At 41.4% G+C, this 23,439-nt stretch overlaps 1 pseudogene; it reads right to left on the reverse strand.

The window, feature by feature from the left end:
- Window positions 1-24: 24 nt before the first annotated feature.
- LOC146665983 (sodium/glucose cotransporter 1-like) lies at window positions 25-22,969 on the reverse strand (annotated as a pseudogene).
- Window positions 22,970-23,439: the final 470 nt, after the last annotated feature.

Below are 23,439 nucleotides of genomic sequence, written 5' to 3' on the forward strand. Positions count from 1 at the left end.
AGAGAGCAGTTGAAAAAAGCTCTCTTAGCCAAAATAGGCATGACAGAACACAGCCACACACAGAAGGATGACGGCGTTGACATTGACTACGTTCCTCCACAGAGGCACCTCTGAGGTGTCTGTCAGCTTCCTTTGCAGCGCTTCCTCCTCTTCTTTAGTCAGCTTGGGGGCTTTTTTGGTTTCCAGGCCGCAGAAGCACATCACCGCTTTCTTCAAGAAGCCAGGCTCATCATCTGCAAAAGAAGAAACAAGACAAACGAAAGTCTGCATGTATTTGTTTATATGTATGGATGCATATTTACTGTGCTATATTTTACTCTGCTGCGTATGTCAGCTCATTACCGTCTGAGTCCACACTGTTGGAATCTTGGTTATCAGTCCAATCATCCATCTCAAGATCGACCCTCTCCTCTGTACAGTTCCTCAGGCTCCAGCACAGTCGATACAACTAGTCAAACGACACAAAATGTGGTGAAAAATATTATCAGAAAATTTATCATTTTATTTTACTTCTTAATAACTGATTAAACACAGTTTAACAAGGAGACTCAGCAGATATGAAGGTTAAAGCAAGTTAAATCTCCATACTAGATCAGTCTGGTGGAAGCTGGAGGATGAGGATAGAGGGAAGGTGTGTTAGGAGGCAGCAAGATAGAAGAAAAAAGCAGGAGTGTAGAGGCAACATTAAATGTAGGCTGGTTACAACTATGGCTGGTAAAGGGAGAGAGCTGGAGGATATAATGAAGAAGATAGATGTATTGTGTGCAAAAGAGTAGATGGAATAGAAGCAAGGCCAAGAGCACTGGAGATGGATTCAAACTAAGAGTATGTGTATACTGTTGTAGAAGTGAAGAGAGTGTCAGACAGGATCATGAGAGGTCGGGAGGTGTTGTAGATGTGGAGAAAGTATATGGTAGGGTATCAAGAGAGGAACTGTTGTATCGCGTGAAGAAGTCATGAGTGGCAGAGAAGTATGTAAGATTAATATGTAAGAGAGCAGTGAAACTACAGTGTCGCGTGCGGTAGAAGTAACAGATGGATGCAAGATGGGGTGGGATTAAGTCGGGGATCAGCTATGAGCCCCTCCTTGTTTGCAATGATGGGGTATTTTCAAGAATGCTGACAGTTTTTCCTCACTATTCTGATTGGATCTGAGAAATGCTGCAAACAACACTTCTCTACAACACTAAATTGCTTATATTAATTGAAGCTGATTAATATAAGCAGTGGGTAGGGAGTTCATACCAAGAAGCTTAACAACTTCTGCAACTGGACTGAGCAACCTTCAAAGTATTTACTCATCTTTTGTTCATCATTATAAAGGTAATCACGAAGAAGGAGATCTACTTGAGTCTGTCATGCTTCATAGTCTACCTCACCAGTGGGAGAGGGAGTGTGGCCAGCAAAGGTGCGTGATTTGGTTTGTGTTGACCAAGAGCTTCTAGATCTGAGTTGGGTTTAGTAGAGTGAGATCAATACTATCAAGTTCCACCACAGCACTGGAAGGTGCACTGTAGGTAGGTTCACCATGATCAATTGATCAATAGTTACAGTGTTGGGGGGATGTGCCACTATTCTTAGTTGGGTGTCATTGTGAGTGTTGGGGTTATGTTGAGCTTTTTGGACCTTACTCTGAATAACACTCAATAAACTTGCTTCACCACTACCTCGCACCTAGTTCTTTTAAGTATCTCTGAACCAACTCATTACCGATGTCTTCCTGAGCCACGGCTTGAATGGTTGTAACAGACAAGCAAACAGCAGCATCATCAGGGCTTGGTAGGTCACCAAAGATCTGGATCAGCACTTGACCACATCTGGCTAGTTTGGTTCATCCGAAATCTTTACTGTTAGCTGATGAATATTATCAATGTGCTCCTCTGTGTAAATATCTTCAGTGTCAATCACATAAACTGAGCATTGGCTATCTTACAAATATGTCACAAATATCTGTTTTCCAATCAGAACCTAGATTAACAAAGGCGACTGGAAGTTGCTGCTCTGGGATACCAAGACAAAAAAACAAACAAATAAATAATGGAGTTCATGTGATGGTGGATGTCTGTCAGACTTCATAGGAGAGCAGTATGTTCCTCATCATCATGACAGGAGCAACAAAGAGAAGAAAGTTTCAAGGCTGCGCTAGGCTACAGACATAATACCTCTATGTCATTGATGTGCAGTGTTGGGACTAACGCGTTATTAAGTAACGCTTTACAGTAACTACGTTATTATTGTGGTAACGAGCACGGTAACTAGTTATTATGCCAAAATCAGGAACGCGTTACTCGTTACTGGGATTTAGATAGGGTCGTTACTCGTTACTTCGTGTGGTGGCATCGCGGAGCTTCCACAGATTCAGTAACATTAGCAAGTGGTGGAGGCCAGCAGGTGGATGAAGGAAAGGGGACGCAGAAGGAAAAGAGACCCGAGGCGGCCGCCGGTCCAAGTGTGAACTGAACTTCAGGTAAGAAGTTATGACCTGCAGTCTCTCTGGGTCAGATATAAACCAAGTTTAGGTGTAGTTTATTTTCGTTATTCTGACTTTTTCCGTACTGCGTGCTAGCTAGCATGACGGAGTTTCTATACAGCTGGGTGGTGCTATGAAGTTAATGATGTTGAACTTTATTTTGTTCATAAGTTATTAGAGTTGCCAACCGTCCTGTCTGGTATTCAGAGAAAATATTAAACGTTTCTTATTGAGGTGAAAAGGAACAGTTTGTCCCGTAATTCAGCTACAATGGAAAAGGCACAAAGCTGGAGTTATTCTGTCTTTGCTGCACAGCTGCCTCTTCTTCTCTCATTCTCCCCCCTCCCTCTCCCGTTTCTACTTCAATCATGAAACTGATCAATGATCAGCTGATCGGCTCTCTTGTTTGTTTATCGCTCACTTTGTGCCGAAAGAGGAAACCAGCGGATGTCGCGCTAAACAACAGCAGCACGTTTAAGCTTGATCAGCTATCGTTAGAATTTATTTAATATTAATTTCTAGTATCAGCTGATGTTTGCTGGAGCCACAGCTGTAAAAAAAAGCTGCTGGTCATGATATGGTTTGGTTATCTGGTGAGAGGGAAACATGAAGATGAAACCAGGAGATGTCCTTACTGAATCATCAGAGCTGAACAGGTGATGGAGAAACAGGTTTACCTTTTAGGTGACATGAATGAGTTGAAGGGAAGTTATGAACTGTTTCTGAGAGACAAATAACACCAGGATCCTTTTTTAGGTAGCTGACAGCTGGTAACTGTGCAGGGGCGGATCTAGCAAAGTGTTGCCAGGGGGCCAGGTAGGGCATTAACAGGGAAAGGGGGGCACAAAGAAATACTTTTCTTTCTTATTCTCATTTAAAATGTCTAGCTTTTAAAAAATAATTATCTGAATCTTACAACAAACGATTGATAGATTGATGCATATATACCATCAAAACAGTGTACATCACAACAGTGTTTGTTTTCATTCAAAGGCTTTATGATTTTTCCTATAATGGTGGGCAGGTCTCTAGTCAAAATGCCCGGGACGATTTTTTTGTCCCAGTCCAGCCCTGTATGCAGCTCATCTGCAGTCTGGCGTTACCTACATCTTCCTATTCAGAAGGCAGAATTTCCGAGTTCTGAGTACAATCGAAAGCACCACGACTGCAGTTTTTGTGTTGCATGTAAAAAGCGCACATGACGCTGTGACGTAGGCTAGAATCATGGCAGCAGTCAATGATGGTCCAGGCGTGGGATTTCTCTCGTGGAAATATGCACATTATCTTTTCCTTTCTATTGGTAGGTGGCACAGTGCACTTGTGGCAAGTAAGCAAGCTAGAAGACTGGCAACGTTATGGAAGAAACACATTAACAAGAGAATTCTGAGTAAAACCAAAGTTACTTTCTCTAGTAACTAGTTACTTTGAAAGTAACGAGTAACTTGAAGTAACTGAGTTACTTTTGAGAGAAGTAACTAGTAATGTAACTAAGTTACTATTTTAAAGTAACTTACCCAACACTGTTGATGTGTGATCAATGACCATGAAATCTCATGCTCTATACAACAATTTATAGGTGCATTGGTATTTTGGTGTCTTAAATTAAAAACTTACATGTTTGTCGTCAATAGGTTTGGTCATGAGAGACACTGCCAGCATGACGATGCCGGAGATGACAAACAGAATGAGCCCAAAGTAAAGGTAGTGAACTCCACATATGATAGTGGGACAGTTACTGGGGATAGCACAGCTACCTGTCCCATAAATAAACTCTGTAATCATCCTGCTCAAGCCCATACACAGCCCAATTATGAGGCCATAAAATGCACCCTGTGGAAAGAAAGAAAAAAGGACAAATATTACTTTTTATCGAAATAGTTTTAAAAAGTTTAAAGGTTTTAAAAATGGTAAATAAATACAATATAGTAAAATAGTAATAGATAGCAACATATATATGTATATATAATATTGTGTTTGAAGAAATAGTTTTGGATAAATGCTTCTTGCTAAAAGTGAGATTGAATCAGCGCTACATTTGGATGCATATTGAACAGGAAGCTGGAATCATGATTCTTACAGTATATTAACATACCAGCATTTGTAACTCTTGTTAGCTAACATGCATCCTGTGTACATGTACAGATCCAAAATATAAAAAATGTGTCTACAAAAAGTAGTTGGACAGTTCATGAAGGAATATTTACCACTTTTGCCAAAGTGTAATACTATTTTTTGGTCAGGACCTACTGGGATGTCTGGAATGATTAAACAACTTATTAATTGAACTTTTTCAGTGGTTGTGGGTGGAAATAACTACTTTTGCCAAGAAGCACTCTGACAGCTCTATTTTATTCCCAGTCCATCTACTGAGCCGAGCTATGAACTATTTGTCTTATTTTTCCTCTACAGACTTACAGATTGGTTTAATCATTTATCCCTAACACTCGGCATAAAAACAGTTTTTCCCCAAGCGACAAATGACAAAAGCTTTGCTCTTGATAACATTTTCCTGACTAAATCCCAGAGGTATGTGAAGGATTCTTTCACTGCACAAAACGACAGTGAAGAACAGATTTCTTTCTTATTTCATGAAAAAGTCAAGCAAACACTGAAGGAGGCAACTCACAGTCTCATTGACACGTTTGCAAAAAATGGCAAGCAAGAAGACAGCTGCAACAGGTGGGGCAAGGTAACTGGTGATGGATTCAGTGTAGACAAAGAGTTGACCACTTTGGGATCCCTGCACCATAGGAATCCATGCTATGCTCACACCAATCAGGGCCAAGATAAAAACTCTGTACAAAAAATGCAATCAGTCATGCAATGCAATCATTTTTCTCATTGCAATCAATGGCAAAAATGTGTTTTACCTGCCAGCAATCATGAGTTCCTTCTCACTAGCAGAGCGACGGATTCTAGTGTAGATGTCCATGGTGAAGAGAGTACTGGCACTGTTGAAGATAGAGGTAAGGGAGCTCATCAAAGAGGCCAGCATCACAGACAGCATAAGACCTCGCAAGCCTGAAATAGAGTAACAGATTAAAAAGTAGAAATATAAAAAAAATCTGCAATTATTAAAAGTTAATAAGACAAAGGTCACCAACCTTTAGGCATGAGTTCCACGACCAGTTTCGGATAAGCAATGTTGCTGCAGCCCACCCTGGTCCCACAGTGTTTTTCACATTCATCTGGATCCACACATGCTACCACATCTAGATTAAAGGCAGAAATCCACAGTATTTCAGTTTATCACAACTTTAAATATACCAGTAAGCTTGCTACATAAGTTACATACAACAGACTCTTAAAACCACACACCACACTCACCTGTGTACAGGATCCTGCTAATCATCCCGGGGAAAACCATGAGGAACATGGGCAGTATCTTCAGGTATCCACATAGGATACAACCTCCTTTCACGTGAGAGAGACTCTTGGCAGAGAGGCAGCGCTGCACAATCACCTACAATTAGGAAACAATTGTAGTACAATTCAGTGGTGGTAAGCAACAAAATACATTTACTCATAGAGCCAGATTCAATGTGAAGTATTGCAACAAGCTGAGAAATCAGACAGCAAGAAACTCACAAGGAGGCACTGAATCTTCAAATACTGCTGTAAACCCTACAACTCCAAAGGCTGTGCTCTTTTATTCTGCATTTAAAAAGCATACTAACACTGTACTTCCAGCAGGTTACATAACAGTAAACATAAATTTCTTAAATTCAATATGAAACACAGTGTTTCAGAGGCATGATGGGAAATTACATTTAGACACTCCCACACTCCACACAGCCCTCACCTAGGTGGTTAGCTGTCCCCAACAACCCACATGTCTGTGTCAAAATCTTTGAGATGTTGGGGGAGGTGACACTGTCGTTAAGTCAGATTAGAAGATTTCTCAGTGGTCTCTCAAGTTGGGTTGAGAGTCTAGGGTTAGTGCTGGAGCCCTGAGTGCATGACAGTCACGATGGAGCACAACTACCCTTTTCTATTCGACCAGCCACACCATGTAAACCACATCTGACAGTCTGTCATACACATTGCAGAGTCCAACGCACTGGCTCATCAGTTTAGGAGAATGGCTTATCTTTCTCTCTAGGCTGAAGGCTCACACCTGCTCCCCAGGTACAAGACCTTTCACCCTGAATCATACAGTGAGCATGTTTCTGCTGGGAACTTGCACCTGGTCAACTTATGAGGTGAAACCTGTGACTGAATCAGAATGCAGTTCAATGGGTTGAAGCTGAACATCACTGGATGCATTATCTACACTGCAAGTGAAAAGAGATCCATTTCACTCTCAAGTGATTTTAAGTCCTCAGATCACCTTTAAAACTCAAGGGCTCCTAACACGGAAGAGCATCAGTGGAGGTGATCGCTTGATGCTATGGTTTCTTTCACTGATGGCATCTGAGTAAGAATGCTGGTCTTCAGTTGGCTTGAGACCTACTGCATATTTCCTCCTATCAAAATGTTCACTGGGATCCTGGCCTTATAGTTTTCTATTAGATTCATTCATTCATGAACATTAATAGCAAATTCAAGACTGGCTTTCCACTCGACATCTGTAGGACACAGTTGCAGCAGGGAAGCCAGTTGAAATTGGAGACTCCAGTGAGAGAAGTTAACATTTTAAAGGAAATAGTTTTAGCCTGGAAGGTTGCTTTTAAAATAATCAAAAGACACTGGAGGGAGGATCCATTTTAATCTGTTTGATGTGGATTTATTGTGATAAAAAGACTGGTATGGAAATTGTTGATGTCCTGACTTTAAGAAGGAAATGCCTACTCTGCAATTAGCAGGTAACCAATGAGACAAAATTGTTCAAGACTTGGAGGGGAAGGGCTTGAGGGTGCGAGCAGCTGGGTGTGACCTGTGTGGTTCCCTGCCTCTTCCAATTAATGGAGGGTATTAATCGCCAGCTTCACTGTCCTTGTATGCTTGCCTAGTCATCTTCTCTCCTAGCTCTACCAGCCTGCTACACCACGACACCAACACTAAGGTTCACCTTTATGGATTCTGGACACAAAACCTCTCAGGATTCTCAGCCACACTCCAGGGAGTACCACCAACCGCACTACCTGCCTGCTCTGCTGCTATCACCATCCCACACAGGGGCCTAGAAAGCTCAGGTCATTCCTCTGCCAGCCACTCGGACCTCTGCCTCCCCCTCTGAGCCTAAACGTCTTTCTGCCCAAGTAAGCCACTCCGACACTCCATTTCAGTAGTCACTATAACCTCTGGCCCAAACTATGCACCCACCAACACCTTTTCTCTCTCTCTCACTCTAGTGCGCACCGCAAGCACCACAACACCAGTCACTGCTTATGAAATGTTCTGTTATGTTCTTCAGGCTGCCACGCAGGATTCTCGGCCTTGTAGTGTACTTTGTATCAAGCCAAGTTTCTAGGTTTTTATTTTGCCACCACACTAGAGCCCAACCTTATACACAGTACATTGGCACAATGACAGAAACTAGCCCACTGAATGAACAATGGGCTGTGAGGTTAGTTTCTTGATCATTAATATGCAAATTGTTATGACCATTGATCAAAGACCATTGATTAAAGACCATTGATCAATAGCCTAATTGCCAAATAACTTAATTGAATTCTGTATCTTTGTAAATTATGTTCAGTTCTTTCAAATAATCTTTTGTTATTGAAATGACTTTACACGTAAGATTAATGAGGAAGATCTATAATCACTCATCTACCTGCTTTCCCGGGCATTCGGTCTATTCTTTACATCCACTTCCCACATCAGACTGAGTCCTGACATCCTTGTTCTAGTCCAATCATTTTCCCCTGCCCTCTCCTTGCTACTCTCCTCTCTGCATACTTTTAAATCTCAGTGCTTGTCTGTCATTCTGCCTTTATGATTCCTATTCATGCAGCCCAGGTCCTCCTCATCTCTGCTTCACCCTGTTTACTCATAGCTGGATCCAAGACTCCATCTGCATTTTCTTCACCACCTCTAGGTTACATAACTTAACTGAATTTCTTCCAATTGTTCTCTCCTTATTTAAATTCAGTCTAGCATGAATATATGAACACACCGAGGCAATCAGCTGAATTTGTCTCGGTTTTTGACTACAGACTGGTTGCTGAAAACTGCAGTTGAGCTGCCCAATGCTTATTTGCTTAACTCACCTGATCAGTACAAAAGTACCAGATAGCCTGAATAGTGAGTCCAAACACGAGACCAGGCCATGGGATGTCTGCTGTAAGTGGATCCCTGAAGAGATGGAAGGAGTCTGGCCGGGGCTCATAGCAGTTTGCACTGATGTTACCCGTGATTGAGGGGACAGCTTACATGTAGAGTTTCTCAAAGTTTTCATATCCCTTTACTTCATTAAAAGCTGAGGAAAATCATGTGCAAGTTAGATCAACATTATTATTTATTTTTGTAACTTTCCAACAAATAATTTGTATGTAAAATTTTTCATATTACCAAAGCCCATCAGAATGAATGATCCAATAAGCATGATAAAGGTCTGTAAAGTGTCCGTGTAGATCACTGCTGCCAGTCCACCTTGGATAAAATATATGATGTTATCAGTCTGTGAAAATCTTCACTTAATCACTTGAGATTTTATCAGCACTAATATACATAAAAAAGTCCTCTTCAATAAACTCATCATGTCATTATGTAACTATGGTGGCCCCTAGAGACAAAGCACGTACAAACTCCAAAACACTTGCAAACTCCAAAACACTTGCAAACTCCAAAACACATGCAAACTCCAAAACACTTGAAAACTCCAAAACACTTGCAAACTCCAAAACACATGCAAACTCCAAAACACATGCAAACCCCAAAACACATGCAAATTCCAAAACACAACGGAAGTGCTCCAGGACGCTAGGGGCAGTGTTGAGCTATTGTTACCTAGTAACTACACAAGCCAGGACGTACCAATGGCTGTATCCCAATTCAGGGTCTGCAGCCTTAAAGTACGCAGCCTCAACGATCCTCAAGGGCCGCATACTCAAAGACCGCTAAGGCCGGAAGTGCGAGGCTTGTGAAATGGGACGGTCTAGCCTCAGTTGCGCTGCCCAGGTTGCCTAGCAACCATGATACTAACAGCTGGAAACGTGTCATACAGCTTTGTTTGACAGAAATGAAGGAGAAAATCTTTTGTTCATTTGTTTGTTTGTTTCTACATGAGCTTTGATCATTCTCTGTAAGATTAAGCTCAGCTATTGAACGCCGTATATTTTAAAGTAAAGGCTTTAAAACCAAGCTAGTACAAACGTCACTAATGTCACATAACTTTGCCGACATGTGGCCAACAGTAATGTTTTAATGTTCTTCGTTATTAAACATTTGCACATAAATAAGTGACATAATATTCAGTACTTGCTTAAAGTTTACTCTTCGGCCGCCCCTCATCCGCCGTTTTTTTTCGGCAAAATTATCCACACCCACCGCTGCGCTATGCATTCTGGGATATGTTGGGCCACGAAGTCTACACTGCCACAGCCTTAAAATTCAGGGAAATGAAGGACGCATTTCAGGGCCGCATTTCGAGCAGCCTTTGAATTGGGACAGCCTTCGGCGTGCCGCTGTGACGTAATCGGCCTTGAAATGCGTACTTTAAGGCTGCAGACCCTGAATTGGGATACAGCCAATGACCGGATTTGGGCTGTATCCCAATTCAGGGTCTGCAGCCTTAAAGGCCACATTTTAAGGCCGATTACGTCACAGCTAGTGATAGTAAATTTTATTCTTTTTACTGAATCCAGTTTTAATGAGTCACTCACCAAAGTGAATCGGATTTTTTGAGTCATTTGGGTCACTGAGTCAGTCGACCAGAGAGTGCAAAAAATGTACATTTTCACTAAAACTTAATTTGTTTCTCTTTTCATGTAAATCCTACTGCTAAGATGAATGATTCTAAAAGAAAACAACTATTTTAGAGAGCAAAAAAGAGCAAAACATTTCTAAAATTAAGCAATTTCCTATCAAAATTGCTTAATAAACATTTATTCATTTTTATTTTATTTTAATATATTTTTATTTTTTATTTCATTAGTATTTTCCTTAAATGTGTTAAATATATATTTTCTCATCTAAATGTCCACTGAGCTGTGAGCCAGGGGGTGGTAATGCGCCTTAACATTGGTTGCCAACCAAGAAGAAGAGGAAGCTGTGAGCCAGGAGGGAGGGGGTGAGTGAGGCTGTGTCCCAATTCAGGGTCTGCACGCTTGAAGTACGCATTTTAAGTGCGGTTACGTCACCGCCATGCGACGACGGCTGTCCCAATTCGAAGTGTACTTCAAATGCATACTCCAAATGCGCTGTCGATTTCCCCAAATATCAAGCGTGGTCCGGTGCGCGCTTCGTGGTCCCATATATCCCACAATTCATAGCGCGGCGGTGGATGTGGATAATTTTGCCGCAAAATACGGCAGAAGGGAGCGGCCGAAGAGGTTTTTTTTTTTTTTCAAAACTTTATTGAAATTATAAAGCGAACAGTCAGTCATTCCAGTTCACTTTGTACAGTAGACATACAAGGCAAATAAGAGTAACAATATACAGTACAATGAAATAAGAAGGATAAATAAATAAAGGATAAAAAAGAAAAAAAGAAAAAAAAGGGGGGGGGGGGGGGGGGAATGTGACAGACTTCATAACAACTGTGTACTTGAAAGTTGTGACAGCTCATTCGTTAAACATTTCTGAATGAATTTCAATCAATGATAAACCTTTTTTATTGGAAGTTAATTTAAGAGAGTTTAAATAATATTCAATTTCAATCAAAAACAAATTAAATGATGGGGTTGAGTTTTTAAATTTACATTTATGTATGTGGAATTTCCCTAATAAGATGGAGCGGCCGAAGAGTGAACTGTCAAAAGTACTGAAAATGACGTCACTTATTTATGTGCGAATGTTTAATAATTAAAGTCAGTCATATATCCACAAACACAACAAGCTGAAAGTCAGTGATTTATATATATATATAAAAATCACTGACAGCAGCTGGATAGCGTAGTGGTTAGACTACATGCCTTTGCAACACAGGATCACAAGTTCGATTCCTGCCTGGGGCGTCTGTATCCAGTAAGGGTCCTAAGGCTAGACCCCCTATGCTAAGCAAGCCTACCGCAAACATGAGCGAGACAGATAAATATGAAGGCATGCCGGCTCGGACGTTGCCTGGATCAACAAGGTCTGCGTCAGGTGTTGAGGAACCAGGGCACCCTGACGAAAAGTGGGCTACTGGAACAAGAAGGCATCAGTGGTCAAGAGATAAAAACAGAGCGTTGTTGGAATGCTACTACGCAAGTAACCCCAGCGGAAGGGGCTACATGAATAGGATGAGGGACCTATGGATTCTTTGATACCCAACATCCACAATGACGGCGAAACAACTAGTAGCTCAGTGTTCCAACATTCAAAAGAAGGTGACGAGGTGCAACACAAATGCTACGGCAAGGAGGAGTCAGGATGCCAGGTGGGGGGGGGAAAGATATCATCACCCCCACCCGAGATTGGGTACATCGCCCCAAGTGCGATAGGAGAAGGATCGTTGAGTGCGAGAGGAACTGACCTGAAAAATAGGATCATGGCCAAGCTTGAAACCTGGATCCCCCGTAGCCGGTTACCAAGATTACGTGAAGTACCCTCTGAAGGTCTGCTAGATGATGTTAATGCAGCACTACGGACAATACCTACAACCACGATTACCGACACTAACAAGCTGATCTACAATACAGGCACATGGGTCAATACATGAGCGGGACACAGAAAGGAATTGGCAAGAATACCAGAGGCGCAAAACACTAGCTACTGGTAGAAAGAACAGTCAGCCGAGACTGCAAGACCAGACTGACCAACCTGTGCACTGCCTGGATTGATTACAAGAAGGCCTATGACTCAGTGCCCCACAGCTGGATACTGGAATGCCTAGAATTGTACAAGATCAATGGGACCCTAAGAGCCTTCATCAGGAACTCAATGGGGATATGGCGTACAACACTAGAGGCCAACTCCAAGCCCATAGCACAAGTCACCATCAAGTGCGGGATCTACCAAGGAGATGCTCTGTCCCAACTGCTGTTCTGCATAGGCCTGAACCCCCTCAGTGAGATCATTAACAAGACTGGCTACGGATACCGACTACCTGCTCAACATTTGGCAATAAAACCCTTTCTGATTCTGATACGGAACGGAGCAGTTGTCAGCCACCTCCTGTACATGGATGACATCAAGCTGTATGCCAAGAGTGAACGAGACATCGATTCACTGATCCACACTACCAGGCTATACAGCAATGACATTGGAATGTCGTTCGGACTGGAGAAGTGTAGTCGGATGGTAACAAAGACAGGGAAGGTAGTCAGAACTGAGGGGATTGAACTACCAGAAGGCAACATTGCAGACATAGAGGACAGTTACAAGTACCTGGGGATCCCGCAGGCAAATGGGAAAAGCTGCAACCACCAAGTACCTGCAGTGGGTCAGGCAAGTCCTGAGGAGTCAGCTGACTGGTAAGAACAAGATCCGGGCCATCAACACGTACCAGCAGGGTACCGTGATCAGGTACCCTGCTGGGGTAATAGGCTGGCCAAAGGAGGAGATAGAAGCCACTGACATAAAGACAAGAAAGCTCCTTACCATGCATGGAGGGTTTCACCCCAAGTCCAGCACCCTGAGGCTGTACGCTAAGCGGAAGGAAGGGGGCCGGGGACTGGTGAGTGTCAGCACCACAGTCCAGGATGAGACAACGAACATCCAAGAATACATTGGGAAGATGGCCCCAACTGACCGAGTGCTCAGTGAATACCTCAGGCAGCAGAAACCCAAGAAAGAGGAGGGAGATGAGGAACCATCATGGAAGGACAGGCCCCCGCACGGTATGTACCACCGGCAGATAGAGGAGGTGGCTGATATCCAGAAATCCTACCAGTGGCTGGACAAAGCTGGACTGAAAGACAGCACAGAGGCACTAATCATGGCAGCACAAGAACAAGCTCTGAGTACAAGATCCATAGAGGCTGGGGTCTATCACACCAGGCAAGACCCCAGGTGCAGGCTGTGTAAAGATGCCCCAGAGACAATCCAGCACATAACAGCAGGGTGCAAGATGCTAGCAGGCAAGGCATACATGGAACGCCATAAGCAAGTGGCCGGCATAGTGTACAGGAACATCTGTGCTGAGTATAACCTGGAAGTTCTGAGGTCAAAATGGGAGATGCCCCCAAGGGTGGTGGTGAATGACTGAGCTAAGATCCTGTGGGACTTCCAGATACAGACGGACAAAATGGTGGTGGCTAACCAACCGGAAATAGTGGTGGTAGACAAACAGAAGAAGACGGCCGTAGTGATCGATGTAGCGGTTCTGAATGGCAGCAATATCAGGAAGAAGGAACACGAGAAGCTGGAGAAATATCAAGGGCTCAGAGAAGAGCTCGAGAGGATGTGGAGGGTGAAGGTAACGGTGGTCCCCGTGGTAATCGGAGCACTAGGTGCGGTGACTCCCAAGCTAGGCGAGTGGCTCCAGCAGATCCATCGGAGATCTCTGTCCAGAAGAGCGCAGTCCTGGGAACAGCTAAGATACTGCGCAGGACCCTCAAGCTCCCAGGCCTCTGGTAGAGGACCCAAGCTTGAAGGATAAACCGCCCGCAGGGGCGTGCTGGGTGTTTTTTTTATATATATATATCATAATAATCTGACAATACTATAATATTGGCCATATTATATTTACATTACCACAGTGAGATGACTTTAGTCTCATGAACAACATTAACTAATTGTTATTTACTAACTAATCTTAAATGACTGTTCAGCACAGAAATAAAGCCCAACAATCATGTTTACAGTCCTGTGGTCTCAGCCTCAGATACTCAACTAATCAAAGTGATGTCATGACAAAAATGAATGACCAACAAAACATTTTTTCTCCTTCATTTCTGTCAAACAATGCTGTATGTAACGTGTCTCGCGGTTAGTATCATGGTTGCTAGGCAACCTGAACAGCGCGACGAAGCGTATACCGTCCCATTTCACAAGCCTCTCACTTCCGCACTTCTCGTACTTATAGTACGCACCGTACGTAGTACGTGTAGTGCGCGTACTTCAAGCGTGCAGACCCTGAATTGGGACACAGCCTGAGTGAGTGATTCGTTCGCTCTATGATTCAGCACAGGAGGGAGGGGGTGAGCGAGTCCTGAGTGATTCGTTTACGCTTACGATTCAGCACAGGAGGGAGGCGGTTAGTGAGTCCTGAGTGATTCGCTTAGGCTTACGATTCAGCACAGGAAGGAGGGGGTTAGTGAGTGAGTGAGTGATTCGTTGGCTCTATGATTCAGCACAAGAGGGAGGGGGTGAGCGAGTCCTGAGTGATTCGCTTACGATTCAGTACAGGAAGGGAGGGGTGAGTAGCTCAAATTACAAAGTACTGAATATTATGTCACTTATTTATGCGCAAATGTTTTTATAATGAACATTAAAACATGTTGGCCACATGTCGGGAAAGTTATGTGGCATTAGCGATGTTTGTACTAACTTGGTTTTAAAGCCTTTACTTCAAAATATACGCCGTTCAATAATTGACTTTAATCTTACAGAGAATGTGATGATTTTGTGGATAATTAAAGTCAGTCATATATCCACAAACACAACAAGCTGAAAGTCAGTGATGCTGCTCGGTTTGCAGTCCTGAATATCACGGCACAAGCAGGATCCACTGCACTGTTAATGTTAGCTATGTTATATTGCTGCCTCTGTTCGGTGGTGTCGAGCCAAACGGACTTTAACATGTGTTTGAATGAGCTGATGGTTCACTCGTTAAGCTGAAAGAAAGATGCTTTAATCACAGCAGTCACACATGTGTCCACTGTACCATCTGGGAACTCTTCTTGTTTCGTAATATCACAAACACTAAATCCTTCTTCTTTTGTGCTGTTTTGTAGCAGTGTATACACCTGAGACTGTCACCTGTCTGTCTGTCCTGCACTCTCTCTCTTTTTCTTTCTCTCTGATTGTGTAATGTATTTATGCATTTATAAGTCACAGAGGTGGGACCAAGTCATTGTTTTGCAAGTCTCAAGTAAGTCTCAAGTCTTTATCTTCAAGTCTCAAGTCAAGTCTCAAGTAATGTCAGGCAAGTCAGAGTCGAGTCTCAAGTCACTGGTGTAAAAGTCCAAGTAAAGTCACAAGTCTGAAATTTTGAATTTCAAGTCCTTTCGAGTCTTTAAAAAAAAACGAAAAAAGCATGTTGCAGTTATGCTAAATGTAAATATTAGACCATGTAATTTTTAAATCTGTGTTTTTCTCAACACATAACAAAATAGTGAACTTAGAAAATATACACAAATTGTGAAATTGCACCTCTTTAAAATGCAGCTCAATTAAACCTAGCTCCAAGAATAATTTTCACCGACAGTTCTGAGATAAGCTGCATGTTATTCTTGGATGCGGTTGTAGGACCGGCTTTAAAATCGCATGACAAAAATATCATACACATTAAAAAAAACTGCATCACCAACGTAGCCTGGACAACATTTGCTAGTTAGATGAAGTCAGCTATCTCATCTTAGCATATTTATATGCATATTTATAATTATACGCTTCTTGGAGTGAGTGCATACACTCATGAAGTTTAGTAACTTCCGGTCACTGCAACAAGCCTAGGTACAGTTTACCGACGGATGGGTGCAGGACCTTGAAATGTACCGTGTAGAACGAAAGACCATTGTACGTATCATAAGTTTACCAGTCTCACAAATCGTCTTCATAAATACACATTCATTAACCGTTTATTAATAGGACCTTTGAGCGCAACGGTAATTAATTAGCAGTGGAAATAATTTCTGGTAGCATCACAGAAATGTAGCAGTGACAATAATACTGTATGCTGTAATCGTACTGGGCAATTAGTGATACAAAAAACCTGTTTTATCCTGTGAATAAAAGTATGTGTTTTTGTCAATGTACCATAATAACAGAGGAGAAACGCAATATTGTGTCAGGACAATTCACTATTTATGCACAATAAATAAAGGAGCATAGCGCGACAATTTCTGTTCAGCGCCAGACTTGCTTGTAACCTATATCACCAATTATGTTAAGAAAATGACGTATTAACTACTAAAAAACACTGACCTTCGTGTAAATGCTTGGAGCAGACTAACCTGTGAGCTGGAGTGTTCTGGGACGTTATATTTGGTCTTTGAATGGCTGCAATCCAGGCCACCCGTCGCCTCTTTGTTACTTCGGAAACATGGCTCGAACAATTTCTCTTCAACGAGGTAATCCGATAACAACCGATCTCTTTACCCGTCGGCTTCCCGTGGCTGTCATGCGACCGGCTATTGCAGTTAATAATACAACGGCTTCTTGACATTTTTGTGTTTCTTTTTATCGCTGTGTGACTGATTTCAATTGAAAGCCTGCGTGCGCTAGTACCTCTTGCCACGAGTTCCCAGAATCCTTTGCGGTTCTACCCGTGAATGACGTCACATTTTCAATCTCTATATAATATGCATGTTAAATTTTATATTTGGGGTAAAATATCAAGTCTTTTCAAGTAAACGGGTTCAAGTCCAATTCAAGTCCCAGGTCATTGGTGTAAAAGTCCAAGTCAAGTCACAAGTCTTAGAACATTTTTTCAAGTCAAGTCTAAAGTCATAAAATTAATGACTCGAGTCTGACTCGAGTCCAAGTCATGTGACTCGAGTCCACACCTCTGATAAGTCACACTTGTGTTTGAATCCTGCAGCTTATCACACATTTGATTTCCATGTGTGACAACTGCAAGTGTCCAGAGTGAGGACAGACTGAGAGACCCACTGCTGCACGTCATCTGTGAGGCTTTGCACCCCTGATGATCCACCAGGACAAACTCAGCAGTGTGTGAGGAAGATGAGGAGGAAGAGCCAGCAGCAGCTGACAGATGGAGAGAATAGACAGACCGTTCCCTGTTTGTGAAGAACTGCTAGAAAAGTTTAGAATCACTAATTGTCTGTCCTGAATCAGTCTTATTAGGTAATGTTCAAATAATTTTATCATTCCAGTGTTTTCAGTGTGGGAGAAAGTACTCAGGGCCTTCAAGTTACACACTATGAAAGGCAGCAACAAGTTTAATATTCAGAAACCTAAAGTATGTATCAGCAGCAGAATGGACCTAAAAATAAATGTTTGTTCCAGTTCTATGAAGCTTTTAGTATTTTGGATCAGTAGCACTGCTGTGTTTGTTGCATCATATTGCTGTAATTGTTTATATGCTTTATATATTCTGAGGTAAGTTGATCTATAGTGTTACATCATATTCTATAAGGATGTTATGTGTTTGTATACTTTCTGCCCAGTTTGACCCATTTAGCAGAAGCCAGCCTGTTTAAGGCTCTGATATCTATTCTGTATGACTGAAAGCAGTTATGACATGGTCTGATTTTCTCACCCAATAAAGGAATATTTCATATATCAGTCTACTCTTCATTTTATCAGAAACAGTTATCACAGCTTGTACATTTTCTTTTTATAAATATATGTAAGCAATGAGCCAAATTTAGTAATGCCAACATACTGAAGGAACAACATTTGTCTCTTATATATGATACACCTATATATGCACTGTCAAAGATACTTGTCTTTGAGTGAAGATTTAAGGTGATAAGACATATAAATAACTGCAACTTGAATCTGTACTGAAGCTCAGTATTTGACACAGAGTTCATGTTCACTGCTGTAATAGCTAATAATGATTAATATAATAACTATAATATTGGCCATATTATATTTACATTACCAAAGTGATATGACTTTAGTCTCATGAACAACATCAGCTAATTCTTATTTACTAACTAATCTTAAATGACTGTTCAGTACAGAAATGAAGCCCAAAAATCATGTTTTACTGTCCTGTGGCCTCAGCCTCAGATACTTATCAAATCACACAAAGCTCTTGTAGAAACAAACAAACAAATGAACAAAATATGTTCTCCTTCATTTCTGTCAAACAAAGCTGTATGACACGTTTCCAGCGGTTAGTATCATGGTTGCTAGGCAACCTGGGAAGCGCGACGGAAACTAGACCGTCCCATACAGACAAACTTGCCGTTTATTTTGCAAATCGAGCTCAACACTGCCCCTAGCGTTCTGGAGCACTTCCGTTGTGTTTTGGGGTTTGCATGTGCTTTGTCTGTAGGGGCCACTGTATGTAACTACTCATTCTTTAAAACTTGTAATTGTGGATGTGTTGTTACAAAACAGCAACAGAAGGCCAATTCAGGCTTATCCTAGTTCATGGCAATCAACCACAGCAACTCAGCAAAGATAAATCAACATTGAAGAAAGAGAGCAATTGTGTGTGTGTGTGTGTGTGTGCGCGTGTGCGTGTGCGTGTGTGTGTGTGTGTGTGTGTGTGTGTGTGTGTGTGTGCGTGTGTGTGTGTGTGTGTGTGTGGCGTGTGTCTACATCTCCACGTACGGCTTTGAGAAGTCTTTACCCCCAGTCATAATATAACTGTAGATATTGCTTCTTGGGTAGTTTATGAGGAAAATGTCTGTTTGTAAGTTCAGTAAAATAGGAAATGATTTTTTCCCCGTGTACAAACCTGTGACAGTGTACAGTGCCGTAATCGCCAGAAGTGCAATAACAGCGAGATAGATATTCAACCCAAGTGCCTGTTGGATAAAAATTGCACCAGACAAAATGTCTGCCTGAATGGGGAGAAAAAAAAGTAGGATTTCATTTAGGATCATCCAAAACAGGCACAATAGAAATATTCTCTGCTTTTCTTTCAGGAACTTACTGAGATTTTGGTGAAGACATACAAGACAAGGGAGAGAAGAGAGAGATAAATGCGAATGCGCTGTCCTCCGAACCTCTTCTTCAAGTACTCAGGCATGGTGATGATCTAAATACATCCACAAAACATGAGATTTTACTCATTAATCATTGCTTATTTATAAAGGGTAAATAAATATATATATATGAGGGCTTTTGTTTACCCCAGCTCTAATGTAGATGGGCACAAAGATCCATCCCAGGATAACAATCACAAAAACAGACTGAAACACACAAGAAATATGCAATAATCAGGAACCCTGTTTCCTTTCATCCTTTTTTCCTCTGCACAATGGAGCGCTCATAAAAATCAATAAACTATGAGCTGACATGAACTTATTCAGTATCAGAGGCGAGGAAATTATTTTAAATAAAAACTGATAATGAATCAGTGGCTCAGGAACAGTTACTCACATTCCATTCAAATCCACCAATGGCTATTCCTGAAGCTGCGCCAGTACCAGCCATTCCTACGAAATGGACACTGCCAATATTGCTGGCAAACAGCGATGCTCCGATCTGTGGAGAGCACAGTTCAATCTGTCAGTAGGTCCATTTGTAAATTAAGGAGACTTAAGAATTCATTCAAGAATCAACTTGGTTATGCTTTTTATGCTAGCCCACATCTCAGTATATTGTATAAATTGTAAATGATTTACACATTTGATTACTCAGAAGTAATGATGATGATTTGTTAATCTCATATAACCTCATAAATCATATTTATATGGGACTTTACTAGTCTTAATCTCTGTTCAAAACTAGACTCTTTGTAGCCCATCCATCGCCACAGTTGGCGAGGGGCTATTGCCAAGCACATGCACTGTCATGCAGAACTCTGTCACATCTTTTGCAAGGTCATTGTCACAGTACCAGAGAAAGTGTAAGTAATTTCGGTGATCGTCCCTTACAGTAAAGCAGTAGAACATCTGTTTCACATCTGCAGTTATTGCTATGGGCTCTTTTAGAAACTGCAGTAGCACACCAACCAAAGTGTTGTTCAAGTCTGGACCAAAAGGACATCATTCAATGACTCCCCCTCATGTTTGGCACTTGAGTCAAAAACAACCCTTACTTGTCCAGGCTTTTGCAGATGGTATACTCCAAACAATGGAAGATACCAGCACTCTTCCTCAGGCTTCAAAACAGTCTTCATGGCCAAAGGTTTCACCTCTACTGGGCACTTGTATCAAACCATCAAGTGAGAGCCAGCACCCCACTTTTTTTTAACAAGGTTTTTTGCATTGCTACAGTATTTAACTGTCTTCCCACACACATTGCACACAGCATAATTTATATGCTGAACATAAACGCAGGTATAATCTGTGAACAAAGTCAAGACTGAGTGTTTTGTGGTCTGTTTTGTGCCTTGGGTATCTCACTGACTCACATTCTTGTGGAGCCTTAGCACGCACTTGAATGAGAGGCGGAAGGCGATTGTAGTTCCTATCCAAAGGGTATTGCCAAATGTCCCGCTAATTGTGGAGTTTACTTTTGTCTGTAAGTCATATTTAAATTAAAAATGTAAAAAATTTAAAATTAGAAAAGTGTAATCAAATTAGTTATTGATATTTTCATATGGGAATTGATCCTGCAACATGAAACGCTGGTAATGGAAGCATTGATAGTTCAGGACCGCTCCACACATCACTACCCCTCAGTCAGTCAGTGAGATGATATACAGCGGTGAATATGACTGACACCCATAAACAAAGCAGCATCTGGCTGCAGTTTAAAGAAGCAGACACTAACTAAGTGGAGAAACCGCATCAGCCCATCCAAGCTGAGGCATTTGATTTTTCTGAATGTCAACCTGCACTGAGGACAAACTGTTTGGCTACTGAACAGCTACCTTGGCTCTGTTTCTGTTCTGTGGATTTGTTTGCAGCGTTTTGTTTTTGTGTGAACAAATGCACAAAATTATGCAATTACAAGGTTTCTCATAAAAACACTCAATGCAAAAGGGTTTGTCAACACACAAAGCATTCATATTTGCCAAATAAGGCTAAAATGTGAGGCTACAGATGATAATAAATGAAGAGCCATTTGGGAGCCAAAAGAGCCAGCTCTTCTTTGGGAGACAAGCCACAAGAGCAGGACTCTGAAAAGGTCTGAAAACGAACTTCCCACCACTACTAGCTGGGCATAACAAGCTTCCCAAGTGCCAACTGTGGCCCCAAGAGGGTGCCAAATCATACAAAACAAAATCTTAATAACACATTCCAGCTATAAGAACACAATCACTAATTAACCTAACATGCATTTTTTAGGATTATAAGATGAAACTAGGCACCTGGGAAAACCCTGTGCATTCAACATGCTTTATGTGTAGTCATAATTTGACCACGCATTCATACAGCACATTATCTATCTCACATCCATGGTCCATGTAGAATGATCAGCTAACCTTAAATGCATGTCTTTAGACTAAAGGTGGAAGCTGGATACCTGGAGGCAGAGGGAGAACATGCAAACTCACACAGAATGGCACAGCTAGGATTTGAACCTGGGGGACACTCTTGCTATGACGTGACTATGATAACCACCACTGTACCATAAAATGCTTATTTTATGATAGCTTACATCACATTGTTTTCCATTTGAACACAGCAATAAAAAATTGTTAATGGCTCTAAATGCAGGAAGAATACTGTAAAGGATCTAATTCTAAATATAAAGATACTCACCGGCCACCATACCATACTCCTCCCTGCAAGGAAGAAGCCACCTACAGTGGATCTGTTAGTGTGGACCATAGACTGTAACAGGACAAAGGCACGTTTTTAGAAAATCCTTAAATATGTGCAAAACTGTAACAGACTACATTGAAGGAACAAAGACATCCAGACTAAAGAGGAGAAGAAAAACATGGCTTGTTAACAGCATTCAGTCACTCGACGGTATGAGGGTGACTTGCTTCCTATGCCGTTGCAGCTTGCACATCTGTAAAGGAACCTTTAATGCTGCAAGGTGTTGTATGTGCAGATTCTAGAGCAACATATGCTCCCATCCAGACGACATCTTTTTCAGTGAGAGCATTGTATTATCCAGCAAGACAATGCTCATTGCATCTATCACAACAGGATATCTTCATAGTAGAAAAGACTGATCTGCCCTGGCATTAATCCAGACCTTTCACCAACTCCAACCATTTAGGCAAAAAATATGAGGAACACCCAAGAGTGTTGAGCAGCTAGAATCCTATATTATTAGACAAAAATGGGACAAAATTCCTCCATCCAATTCATAATTAGGATTTTTTTTAATGGTACATGTTTTTTTAGGTTAATTTGAAATTTCCACTAGAGATAAAATATGAATTTATGAGATTTTCAAATCATTGCATTTAGCTTTCATTTACGTTTTACACAGTGTCCTGACTTTTTTAGAATCAGGGGTGTAAGACACATTAGGACACATTAACATACAAACTATACTAAATCTTCTTAGCTGGAAACAGTTTATAAAATTATTGAGGAATTGCAGAGAAATTGGTTTTAAAAGTGATTGCAAAACTTACCCAAACTCCAACTGCCAAGACGACCAGGAAGTACACCACAATAACAGAGATATCTGCAGCATTATTAAGAGCCGTGGTGTTTTTTGCATCATTTTCTGCATTTCTGTTTATGTAAGAGAATCCAAAATAAGAATAATCTTGAGACATTTTAGCTGAGACAGACAACAGCAGTGTTGTTTGAGTCGGCTCTGTTTGAAGCGTTTACAGAAAGCGATTACCTTTATAACCTTTGGTGTGCATGTGAGAGGGAGATGAAAGCAGGAGGCGTAGATAGTGTAGATGTAAAAGAAGGGAAAACAAAGAGTGGGTTTGTCTAAGACATTAACACATACTCCAGTTGGCTGAAGGTGGATGCACATATGAACGTTGCTGATTCAAGAATGTTGACCTGAAAAATGTGTTAAAATGTGTAACTGTCATGATCCTGGGTCATTTGACAAAGTGTTTTTGAGTTCTTTTGTTTTGGTGTCAATTTTGTATTCTGGTTGGTTGGTCTTTATTCAGGTTTATTTAGTCATTTTGAGTTTATTCTATGTTTTAGTTTCTTGTCTATTTAGGTTGCCCTTGTGTCTTTGTCTTCTGTGTGTTTTTTGTTTATGTGTGTCCTTGTGTCTTGTTTTCCTTTCCTGTTGTCAAGTTCCCCCTC

The sequence above is a fragment of the Rhamphochromis longiceps genome, linkage group LG7 (assembly GCF_057381845.1).
Source record: "Rhamphochromis longiceps isolate RC_006_pf linkage group LG7, R_longiceps_female_GT1.1, whole genome shotgun sequence".
In the NCBI taxonomy this organism is placed as follows: Eukaryota; Metazoa; Chordata; class Actinopteri; order Cichliformes; family Cichlidae; genus Rhamphochromis; species Rhamphochromis longiceps.